Genomic DNA, 12,647 nt, shown 5'->3' with positions numbered 1-12,647 from the left:
CTTGGCTGTTTCCTGGATCATCTGGACTTGGGCCGGTTATGTTCCCCGGATTTCAACGGATTGTGGGTTTGGCATTTCAGCCTCCCTTTCTCCGTCTGTGATGAGGACAGGGACGAAGTGGCTAAGTCTGCGGGCCTAGAACTTGCTTAACATCTATGTCGGCTTGGGATGTACACTTTCTGCTGTCTTGAACTTGACATTCTCATGAGATATTCGTCCACCGACCTATTACAACTGCGGGGTTCCCCCGCCTCGCAGGAATGGCCTCCGTTATCGAGGCCCTACCACAAGGAAGGGTGTTGGGACCCAGAGAGGTGGCATGCTGCTAAGAAGAATGTATGGGGTTTTTTAAATAGATTTTTAAACAAGGGTTTTTTAAAGGGGGGGAGGGACAAGACGGGTGGGGGGGAGAACCCGTCGGGGAGGGATCCAGCCCCGGTGCCAGTTCGCGGCATTACTACATCTGGTCTGAAGGCAGGGGGGGAGGGGTTTGTTCCAGGACTAGAGGGTGGTTCAATCTGTACGGTAAGTGGGAGAGGCAGATATGGCGGAGGGGGGGTGTATCGAGTTTGGGGAGCACGTGCGCGATGTCTGAAAGCGATCACGTGCTCTGGCCCCTTAGTCCCTACCCGTTCCTCGGGCGGCCGTGATTCTCAGAGCCTGGATCTTCGGCTGATGTTATGTAATGCCTGGTCCGTGGTAAATAAAGCCCCCTTGATCCGTGATCTTATTCAGGGGGAGTCCGCGGACCTTATGGGCATTACGGAGACCTGGTTGGGGCCAGAGGGGGGGTGCCCCTCGTTGAACTATGCCCCCCAGGTTTCCGAGCATTCCATCAGCCGAGGGCCCAGGGTAGGGGTGGAGGGGTGGCGGTTGTCATTAAGGAAGATCTAGAGCCGAGGGAGGCCACTGTTCCTCAGATTGCCGGCTGTGAATCCCTTTATGTGAGGTGGGGCCATAGGAATCAGTTGGGCTTGTTGATCACGTACCTGGCTCCTTGCTGCGTGACCACAGCCCTGCCCGAGCTGCTGGAGTTATTTGCCACTGTGGCAGTTGAGACCCCCAGACTTATAGTTATGGGGGATTTCAACTTGCCATCAGCTGGCTTATCATCGACTGCAGCTCGGGAGTTCCAGGCTTCCATGACGGCCTTGGACCTGATACGAGTAAATGATGGCCCTACGCACATGGGGGGAGGCACGCTGGACCTGATTTATATCTCTGGTCAGTGGTCAAATGATCTGATACTAGACGATTTAGTAACAGAACCAATGTCATGGTCTGATCATTTTCTCCTTCGCCTAGACTTCCGAACCGCCACCCACCATCGCAGGGAGATGGAGCCTTTACGTTGGTTCCGTCCCAGGCGCCTGATGGACTCTGAGAGGTTCCTGACGGAGCTTGGGCCATTCCCTGAGGATCTGGCCCGCGGCACGACTGAGGAACTAGTTGCGGCCTGGGAACAGGCCGGGGCTGGGGCTTTGGACCGTGTCGTGCCTTTGCGGCCTCTGACCCGGCGCAGATCTCGACCGGCCCCTTGGTTCTCCGAGGGGCTGAGAGAGATGAAACGCCGGAGAAGATGCCTAGAGAGCACTTGGAGGTCCAGTCGTTCCGAAGCTGATCGGACACTAGTTAGGTCCTATTCTAGGACCTACCTAGTGGCAATGAGGGAGGCGAGGCGCTCCTACGCCTCCACCCTCATTGCGTCGGCAGATAACCGCCCGGCCGCCCTGTTTCGGGTGACCCGCTCCCTCCTTCATCAGGAGGTGCGGGATGACCCGTTACAGGGACGTGCCGAGGAGTTTAGTGGTTATCTATACGACAAAATCGCTCAGCTCCGGGATGGTCTGGACCGAAATTGGGATGATCCAAGCGAGGGAGAGGAGGCACGTCTTGTTGAGCCTGTTTGGGATGGGTTTGACCCTGTGGCTTCCGAGGGCGTGGACAGGTTGTTGGGAGGCTCCGCGCCACTACATGTTTATTGGATCCGTGTCCTTCCTGGCTGGTGCTGGCTACTCAGGAGGTGACACGAGGCTGGCTCAGAGGATTATAAATGCTTCTTTGTTGGAAGGGGTTTTCCCTGCCGCCTTGAAAGAGGCGGTGGTGAGACCCCTCCTTAAGAAGCCCTCTTTGGACCCGGCTATTTTGGGAAACTATCGGCCAGTCTCCAACCTTCGCTTTGTTGCGAAGGTTGTAGAGAGTGCTGTGGCGCGTCAGCTACCCCAATACCTGGAAGAATCCGTCTATCTAGACCCGTTCCAGTCCGGCTTCCGACCCGGTTACAGCACGGAGACAGCTTTGGTCGCATTGGTGGATGATCTCTGGAGGGCCAGGGACAGGGGTTATTCCTCTGCCCTGGTCCTATTAGACCTCTCAGCGGCTTTTGATACCATCGACCATGGTATCTTGCTGCGCCGGCTGGGGGGATTGGGAGTGGGAGGCACCGTTTATCGGTGGTTCTCCTCCTATCTCTCCGACCGGTCGCAGACGGTGTTGACAGGGGGCAGAGGTCGACCTCGAGGGCCCTCACTTGTGGGTGCCGCAGGGGTCGATTCTCTCACCCTTCTGTTCAACATCTACATGAAGCCGTTGGGTGAGATCATCAGTGGCTTTGGGGTGAAGTACCATCAGTACGCTGATGACACTCAGCTGTACTTCTCCACCCCAGGTCACCCCAATGAAGTTGTCAAAGTGTTGTCCCGGTGCTTGGAAGCCGTACGGGTCTGGATGGGGAGAAACAGGCTCAAGCTCAATCCCTCCAAGACGGAGTGGCTGTGGATGCCGGCATCTCGATTCAGTCAGCTGCAGCTGCAGCTGACTGTTGGAGGCGAGTTATTGGCCCCAAAGGATAGGGTGCGCAACTTAGGTGTCCTCCTGGATGAGCGGCTGTCGTTTGAAGACCATTTGACGGCCGTCTCCAGGGGGGCCTTCCACCAGGTCCGCCTGGTTCGGCAGTTGCGCCCCTTCCTTGATCGGGATGCCTTGTGCACAGTCACTCATGCACTCGTTACCTCTCGCTTGGATTATTGTAATGCTCTCTACATGGGGCTCCCCTTAAGGTGCACCCGAAGGCTTCAGCTAGTCCAGAATGCAGCTGCGCGGGTGATAGAGGGAGGATCTCGTACCTCCCACGTAACACCCCTCCTGCGCAGACTGCACTGGCTACCTGTCGCTTTTCGGGTGCACTTTAAGGTTTTGGTTATGACCTTTAAAGCGCTCCATGGCTTAGGGCCTGGGTACTTACGGGACCGCCTACTGTTACCATATGCCTCCCACCGACCCGTACGCTCTCACAGAGAGGGACTTCTCAGGGTGCCGTCCGCCAAGCAATGTCGGCTGGCGGCCCCCAGGGGAAGGTCCTTCTCTGTGGGGGCTCCCACACTCTGGAACGAACTTCCCCCGGGTTTACGCCAAATACCCGACCTTCGGACCTTTCGCCGCGAACTGAAGACGCTTAAATTTTATGGATTGTATAGTTTTATGGATTGTATAGTTTTATTATTAATTTTAAACGGGGTTTTAATTTCTATATATTTTAAAATTTTTAGGCAAATTATAATAAGTTTTTTAATTTTGCATTTTATAGATTATTGTCTTGTCTGTTTTTATTTGCCTGTACACCGCCCTGAGTCCTTCGGGAGAAGGGCGGTATAAAAATCAAATAAATGAATGAATGAATGAATGAATTTGAGCCGAGTTATTTATGCCTTGAGTGAGAACTCTGGATTGATTTATTTGATATTCCATTAGTTGGTTTTCTTGGTTATCCAAAGTATTCTCCAACCACAAAATTCAAAGATTTTCTTCTTCAAAGTTCAATTTAGATTCCACAGAATGTCTCAGGGAATTCCATGACTTGCACGATTATAATGTTTGTACATATAGAAATAATATCATTCTGAAAATCTTTTCCAAGGAAGTTATGCCTACTTCAGCATTATTTTTCTGTATAAGTTTCACATACAATTTTGCTGTATAGCAAGTACTAGTTGTGTGATGATTTACGTATAATTTATTAGACATTTTCTTTTTCGAAAATATTCTACTTTGAAATACTTTTTGATAGAACCTCAAGGATCTGTTTCTTGATATTTTGTCTTTTTAACACTAGAGGGAGCCAATTCCTTACATTTACTTTAATCAGATGCCATTTTACTTTGAAAATAGTTCTTGAAACAATTCTAAAAAATGTTTACCATTTTCACAAATGAAAAGACAATCTGTTGTTGTTTGTTTGATAATCTCTTATGTAACAATATCTCTGTGTGGCATTACTGCCAGCTGACTAGAATGCTACTTCTAGTTTCAGGCAACATCATAATATGTAGCCCACTATATTATTGAAAGGAATACTCCATTCAATTACTCCCTATCAGCATTGTGTCAGATAACTTGAATTGCTACCATTTTTTCCCCAAGAAATCATAATTCTTCCCCAGTCTGTGCTATCTCTCTCTTCCCATCCCCCAGTGTGTTCAGACTTAAAATGATATGTGCAATAAGAACAGTTGGTGGGATTCAAATTTTTTAACAACTGGTTATGTGGATGTGGCTTATTTGGGGGCGTGGCTTGGTGGTCATGTGACTCGATGGGCATGGAAACTACTCAGAGGGCTGAAAAAAGTTGCTTCTGACCAGTCCTCGCACTTATGGCACTTATCACATTTATGCCCATTGCAGCATTCTTAACAACTGTGTCACTCATTTCACAACTGCTTCTCTTCACCACAGTGACAAGAAAGGGCACAAAACATAAAATGTGAGGACAGTCGTAAGTGCGAGGACCGGTCAAAAGTGTGAGGACTGGTCAAAAATAACTTTTTCAGCCCTCTGAGTAGTCCTTATGCACATAGGGACTACCCAGAGGGCTGAAAAAAGTGATTTCTGACAGGTCCTCAGACTTTTGACCGGTCCTCACACTTATGACCGGTCCTCATTTATGCCCATTGCAGTATTCTTAACAACTGTGTCACTCATTTCACAACTGCAGTGCTTCATGTGACTGGGTGGCCGTGGCCAGATGGTCATGTGACATCACTTCTTTGCCCTAATGACAGTTTGCTGCAATGGTCGTAAGTATGAAAAATAGTCATAAGTCACTTTTTTCAGTGCCATTTTAACTGTTGTACGTCAAGGATTACCTGCACAAAAATACAAAATGCTTCTTTGCTTGCAAAAAGCTGCCCTAAATACCAATTATTAGATTAGAAATACCTGCAAACTGGAGTTACAAATCAGGCAGGGTGCCAGAGCACCTTGAGGAATTAAAATAATAAAAATGCAATAATAACTATCAGCAGCCAACTCTTGCTCATAAAGCGGAAACCCTTTAGCAGAGAGGTCATTTAAGCTCTCCAGAATGAAGCAAAGGAGCAGAGTATCTGTTGCTTGTTAAACCAACTACCAGAACAAATAGACACAGGAACTAGTCAGATTTCTGAAGCTGCTTTTTTTCAGGAACAGAGATTAACTTTTCCTTCCAAATAAAGCTGAATAGGGAAAATTATCCCATCACTAAACACAGGATTAAACATCACCAAGCACAGAATTAAACTTCACCAAAAACCAGTTTTAGACCAAAAGTCAGAAAGGGTATGTAAACTCACATTTGAATGTCAATCTTTCTAGCTAGCCAATAAGCCTTGCTGAATGTCACTCATCTTGGTTCCTTGTCATTAAAAGCTTCTGCTTCATTATTCAATTATTTCTTCAAAGTGCTGATCACTGCATCCTGGCTGGAAGAACTCCAATAGGGGAGTATTTCCTCCCAACAGTGGTGTACAAAGCTTAAAACAACCCTTCCCCTTTAAGAAAGTCAAGCAAAAAAAAAAAAAAACCTCAGAAAAGTTCTGGAAGCGATAGTTTATTTATTTATTTATTTATTTATTAATCATACTTATATACCGCACCATCTCCCGTAGGACTCAGGGCGGTTCACAGGCATATTAAAAACAATATAATAAATAAGCATTAAAACCTAGTTAAAACTAAATATTATCATGGCCTGATCACTAAAACAGTAAAAACCAGTAAAACCCCCATTAAAATTTAACTAAAACATTTTATTCTTAGGCTAGTCCTGCACGCTGAAATAATAGAGTCTTCAGTTCACATCTGAAGGTCCGGAGGTCGGGGAGTTGTCGTAATCCCGGAGGAAGCTCGTTCCACAGGGCTGGTGCTGCCACAGAGAAGACCCTCCCCCTGGGGGTCGCCAACCTACATTGTTTGGTCGACGGCACCCTGAGGAGGCCCACTCTGTGGGAGCGCACAGGTCATTGGGAGGCAATCGGCGGCAGAAGGCGGTCTCGAAGGTATCCCGGTCCTAAGCCATGGAGCGCTTTAAAGTGGTAACCAAAACCTTGAATTGCACCCGGAAGACTACCGGTAGCCAGTGTAGGCCGTGCAGGATAGGTGTTATATGGGAGCAGCGCGGTGCTCCCTCTATTACCCGCGCGGCCGCGTTCTGGACTAACTGGAGCCTCCGGGTGCTCTTCAAGGGGAGCCCCATGTAGAGAGCATTGCAATAGTCCAGGCGGGAAGTGACGAGGGCGTGAGTGACCGTGCGTAAGGCGTCCCGGTCAAGGAAGGGGCGCAACTGGCGGATCAGGTGGACCTGATAAAAAGCTCCCCTGGCGACGGCTGTCAAATGATCCTCTAAGGACAGCCGATCGTCCAGGAGAACGCCTAAGTTGCGCACTCCCTCCCTGGGGGTCAGTACTTCCTCCCCCACAGTCAGCGATGGTGTAAGCTGACTGTACCGGGACGCCGGCACCCACAGCCACTCTGTCTTGGAAGGGTTGAGTCGGAGCCTGTTCCTCCCCATCCAGACCCGCACGGCCTCAAGACACCGGCCCATCACCTCAACGGCTTCATTGGGGTGGTTCGGGGTGGAAATGTACAGCTGAGTATCATCAGCGTACAGATGATAATCCACCCCGAAACCACGGATAACCTCACCCAGCGGCTTCATATAGATGTTGAACAGGAGAGGCGAGAGAACAGACCCCTGAGGCACCCCACAAGTGAGGCGCCTTGGGGTCGACCTCTGCCCCCCTGCCAACACCGTCTGCGAACGGTCAGAGAGATAGGAGGAGAACCACCGATAAACGGTGCCTCCCACCCCCAATCCCCCCAACCGTCGCAGCAGGATACCATGGTTGATGGTATCAAAAGCCGCCGAGAGATCTAATAGAACCAGGACAGAGGAACAACCTCTGTCCCGGGCTCTCCAGAGGTCATCCACCAATGTGACCAAAGCTGTCTCGGTGCTGTAACCGGGTCTGAAACCGGACTGGAACGGGTCCAGATAGACAGTTTCCTCCAGATGTTGAGGAAGCTGATTTGCCACCACACTCTCAACAACCTTAGCTAAGAAGTGAAGGTTGGAGACTGGACGATAGTTCGCTAAAACAGCCGGGTCCAGGGATGGCTTCTTGAGGAGGGGCCTCACCACCGCCTCTTTCAAAGCGGCGGGGAAAACACCCTCCAACAAAGAAGCGTTGGTAACTTCCTGGAGCCAGCCTCGTGTAACCTCCCGAGTGGCCAGCACCATCCAGGAGGGACACGGGTCCAATAAACATGTGGTGGAGTTCAACCTACCCAACAACCTGTCCATGTCCTCAGGAGTCACAGGATCGAACTCAGCCCAGATAACATTCTCAAGACTTGTCTCCGCCATCCCACCTGAATCTATCCAATCAATGTCCAAGCCGTCCCGAATCTGAGCGATTTTATCAGACAGATACTGAACAAAATCCTCAGCGCGTCCCTGTAAGGGGTCCTCCCGAGCCTCCTGCGTGAGCAGGGAGCGGGTCACCCTAAACGGTGGCTGGGCGATTATCTGCCGATGCGATGAGTGCGGAGAAATAGTTATGTTTCGCCGCCCTGATCGCCACTAGGTAGGTCTGAATATATGACCTTACTAGTGTTCGGTCAGGTTCGGAGCGGTTGGACCTCCAGGTGCTCTCTAGGCTTCTTTTCCAGTGCTTCATCTCTCTCAGCTCCTCGTTATACCAAGGAGCTGGTCGAGTTCGTCGCCAGGTCAGGAGCGGCAAAGGCACAACATGGTCTAAGGCGCCAGCGGCCGCCTCATCCCAGGCGGCCGCCAGCTCCTCAGCCGAGCCGTGGGCTAACTCCCTCGGAAATGGCCCAAGCTCCGTCAGAAACCTCTCGGGGTCCATCAGGCGCCTGGGATGGAACCATTGAACCGGTTCCGTCTCCCTGCGGTGAGGTGTAGCGGTCCGAAAGTCTAGCTGAAGGAGTAAATGATCTGACCATGACAAGGGTTGAGAGATTAATTCCCCTAACTCCAGATCATTTAGCCACTGTCCCGAGACGAAAATCAAGTCCAGTGTGTTACCCCCGACGTGGGTGGGGACCGCAACTACCTGGGTCAGGTCCAAGGCCGTCATGGAAGCCATGAACTCCCGAGCTACCATTGACAAATCGCCCGCCGACGACAAGTTGAAATCCCCCATGACCATAAGTCTGGGGGTCTCAACCGCCATCCCGGCTATCATCTCCAGCAGCTTGGGCAGGACTGCCGTCACGTAGCAAGGAGCCTGATACGTGATCAGCAAGCCCACCTGCACCCCCCGGCCCCACCTCACGAAGAGGGTTTCACAACCGGCTATCTGCGGGACAGCGACCTCCCTCGGATCCAGACTCTCATTAATAAAAACCGCTACCCCCTCACCCCTACCCTGGGCCCTTGGCTGATGAAACGCACGGAAACCCGGTGGGCACATCTCAGTGAGGGGAACCCCCCCTTCCGTGCCCAGCCAGGTCTCTGTAATGCCCATTAGGTCCGCTCCCCCCTCTTGAATAAGATCGAATATGAGGGGGGCCTTATTCATGACGGACCTGGCATTACATAACATCAACCGAAGGTCCAGGTTCCGGGGGATATAACCACTCGGGACCCGAGTGAAGCCTAGGGGCCCGGAGTGCGGTATCGCTTTCAAACAGCGAGAACGCACTCCCCGAACATGATACAAGCCCCTGCTTCTGCCGTACCTGCCCCTCCCTTGTACTGTGCAGATGGAAGTGCCCATACATGGTCGAGCCTTAACCTCCTCCAAGACCTCCAATTTACAAACCTCCAGATCATGAACCATAGAAGGGACTAGCCTAATCCCCTGTGGGCATGCCCCCCCACCCCACCCCCTAACCCCTTATTTGAATTAGATAAAAGTTTACAAAAAGATAAATTTAAAAACCTCCTTAACCCTCTCTTAGAAGCATGCCACCTCTCAGGATTCCAAAATCCATCATCGAGGTAGGCCCTCGATAAAGAGGAGGGCCACACCCGTGAGAGGGGGGCATCTCGCAGTGCAAGAAGCTGATTATGTGAAAAAGTCATCAGAGATTGAAGAACATGGTGGTATCCTGGTTTGTCGAGGTCTTAAACAACAGTCATTGGGCAGAAACCGCCAGCTGGAAAACGAGGAGATCTTAAAAAGTGCATGGTTTAAACAGCATAATCCTGGGTGGAATTAAGATGGACCACCACCCAGGTTCTCACGGAGGTTCCATCAAAAGGGGAGAAAAGAGCAGTGACCATCGCCGCCGCGGGACGTCTTCCACGACAGCCTTGCCATCACCGTCCTCATCGCCCTGGCATCCAGCCACCACTCAAGGAGCCCCCCAAGGACCCCAGCGGAGTCCCCGAGAAACCATAGAGCCCCCCTGGGGGGAAGGGGGACAGTCACCATCGCCATCGCCGTCTTCACCATCCCCATCAGGGTATCGCTGCCGGCGTCATAGATGATTAAAGGCAACCACCGTCCCCTTAGCACAACAACCCCCAATCAACAAGGGCCCCAAGGCTCGAGGGGGTCCGCTGGGTACCCAGCAGGGCTCCAAAAGTCTCCAGAGTTGTTTAATCGTTGTTTAAATTGATTAAGGCACAAGGCCCAAGCGCCTTCCACCAAGGCCGTGGGCTCTGTTGGCTCTCCAGGGGTGAGCACCGCCGGCTCCCCAAGCACCCCAGCCACCCGGCCCTCACTGACAAAGCAAACATGCCAGTATAAACAGGCCGAGACAGGCCGAAATGAACCGGAAGAAACATCGGCAGCCGCTCCCCCTTCAAGCCGACAGGCCCCCAGTCCTCCTCAAAGGCCTAATTTACTGATCTTCGCCATCCCGGCTCACCGCCTCAGCACATCCTCGGCCACTCCATCACCTCCGCTGCCCCAGACGGCCTCACCGTTGCCACCATCGGTCGTCCACGCCGCCTCCGCCAGCCACCACACGCCACTGCAGCCGCGAGCAGAGAACGCCAGGAAACACCAGGAAACGCCAGGAAAGCCGCCAGCGGCCAGCCACCGCCCCCATCAGGCCCGCCGTGCCTGGAAGCCATGCTCAGGAACCGCCGCGTACTTCCATGCCTCCGTTTCTGTCCGTTTCTTCCATGCCTCCGTTTCTGTCGCCCCGACCGTCCTCGAGGGCAAGACAATCCTCATCGGGCGACAAGGTGTTCCTCAACAAGGTACAGGAGCCATGCTGGCAAAAAGCCCCCTCCTCGGCCCAAACCTTCCTCTGCATTGGTTATCAGTATTCTCTGGGTGCCATGCAAGTTGCTAGCAGTCATCTATAAAACCCTTCAAGGCATGGGGCTGTGTAATTTGCAGAACTCTTATTCCCTTGATTATTTGATTGATTCCAGCAGAAGATTCCAGTATGGATCCTGTCATTCAAGGAGCATCATCTGGAGGACCCATGAAACCAGCTTTTTCTGTCATGGCATTTGCCCTTTGGGAATATTATCCCCTGGAAATTAGAATGGTCCCAGCCCTGCTGTCCTTCTACAACACCTCTGTCTCTTTGTGTTCCTGGGTATGGAAGTTTGATGGTCAGAGCCTATGAAAGGATTATTTTAATTGTCATTGTATGGCTTTTTACTTTGGCTGCAGGTTATGTATTCTCCATACTGGTTGGAAACAGCAGCCAGGAATTGGTTGACCAATTCCTACCAATAGCTGGACTGAGTCTGCAATTTGCTTAGCCACACTCTTCCTGTAGCTTCCCAGTTTCAGGCTCAGTCGATCTTTGGACTAGTCGTGTTTTTTGGAGCTAATCCTTTTGGCTTATCTTTTCCATCAGTTTAGAGAACGGAAAGAGGAATCATTTTATTCCAGCGCGTAAGGCTTTGCCTGGAATCGCTGAAGGCTGCGGAGGCAGCGCAGGATTGCTGGCTGGCAGATCTTTTGGGCAACGCTCACAAGCCTAGCTCCAAACTGTTTGCCCAAGGGGTGGGGGATCTCACCCCTCCCATTGGCAATCGAATTGCGGGACCGCAGCAGAGGCAAAGGCAGTGTATATGAGTGTTAGCTCTGCAGTGAAGTCTTTTTAGTGTGATGATTATTTCCGCGCTTCTTGCAAGCTCTGGAGCTGGAGCATCAGTGAGGAGAGGCGTCCAGCCCCCACTTTTGCTGCCTCATTCCTACACCAGAGGGCAGCATTGAAGATCAGATTGTTGGTCCTAGGGAATCTTAGCCGGTGACTTCGACCTCTGAGGAGGCAATCTGCAGGGTGGTGAGTACTTGCTAATGCAGTTCCTGCCCAGAAAATAAATGTAAGAGGCTTTTCAACAACTCGAGCCAGATTAAACCGGATAGATTGAAATGGAGGCTGCCAAAAAAGGATGCAACACCCACGTGGCAGGAAGCCCAGAGTGCATGCATGCACCAGACGAATGGGAGGAACGGTCTCCCGAGACTTTACCTTCTAAAAGGAGGTCTCATCATTTTTCCAGCAAACCTTCCAAGCAGACTTCCAAGGCTGAAGAAAGGAGGCATAAGGCTATGAAAAGAGCTATTCAGAAAGCTCAACAGGAGACTGAGAAAAAAAATCTAAGAAGCGTCAGATTCTGGAACAGTCCTCTATTCAGGCACTATCTACTTTCCTACAGCAGGATGATCCCTAGAAGGGACATCAACTACAAATTGGTTTCCAGATGGAGCCATGTTTTACCTCTGGGTCATTCTGACAACAGGGATCTGCTGTTTGATGTAACAGTGGAACAGGAGGTTTACCGACAACAACATGTTAGTCAGGAGAGCTCTTCTGCAGAGGCTACCTTTACACCAACAGCATAAAGGCCACGGAGGTTACATTGGAGACTCAGATTCCTGCTTCATTGGGGGTCTTAATTTCCAATGCCATTAAGCAAGGCACTGCTGTGGTTCTCCAACAAAGAGCAGGATCAAGGGATTCTGATTCTTCCAGGGCACAGGAATCTGATATAAATCTGCCCTATTCCCAGCCTTCCTCCAGTCAAGCATCTCTATCAGGGGATGAGATTCAGCATGATTATGATATGACTGATGCCGAAGGCCTAGTGCCTGACCAACCGGCCTTTCTAGGTCTTTTCTGTCCTCAGATGTTTAAATCCTTACTTCATAAAGCCAAGACTTATTGAATGGGTTTCAGTCATGCCCCTCAAAGGGCAGGGGGTGGGAATCTTCAGATCCCACAGACCTTTTATTTGTGGAGCCCACTGTTGAAGCAGAAGAGGTTCCGGCCCCCAAGATGTTTCTGGATATAGTACAGAGACAGTGGGCTTTTCCTGGATCTGGATCTGCTCCCAATGGCTTAGATAGGCGCCTTTATAATATGGGTGTGGAACTTTCCAAGGCTCTTCAAGT

General features: G+C 51.0%; 1 protein-coding gene across 7 annotated transcripts in view; it reads left to right on the top strand.

The window, feature by feature from the left end:
* The window catches only part of BMPER (BMP binding endothelial regulator), a 589,367-nt gene that overhangs the window by 558,505 nt on the left and 18,215 nt on the right, over positions 1-12,647 (top strand). The window lies entirely within an intron of this gene.

Source organism: Ahaetulla prasina, chromosome 4, assembly GCF_028640845.1.
Source record: "Ahaetulla prasina isolate Xishuangbanna chromosome 4, ASM2864084v1, whole genome shotgun sequence".
In the NCBI taxonomy this organism is placed as follows: domain Eukaryota; kingdom Metazoa; phylum Chordata; class Lepidosauria; order Squamata; family Colubridae; genus Ahaetulla; species Ahaetulla prasina.
This window is presented reverse-complemented; position numbering and strand designations above follow the sequence as displayed.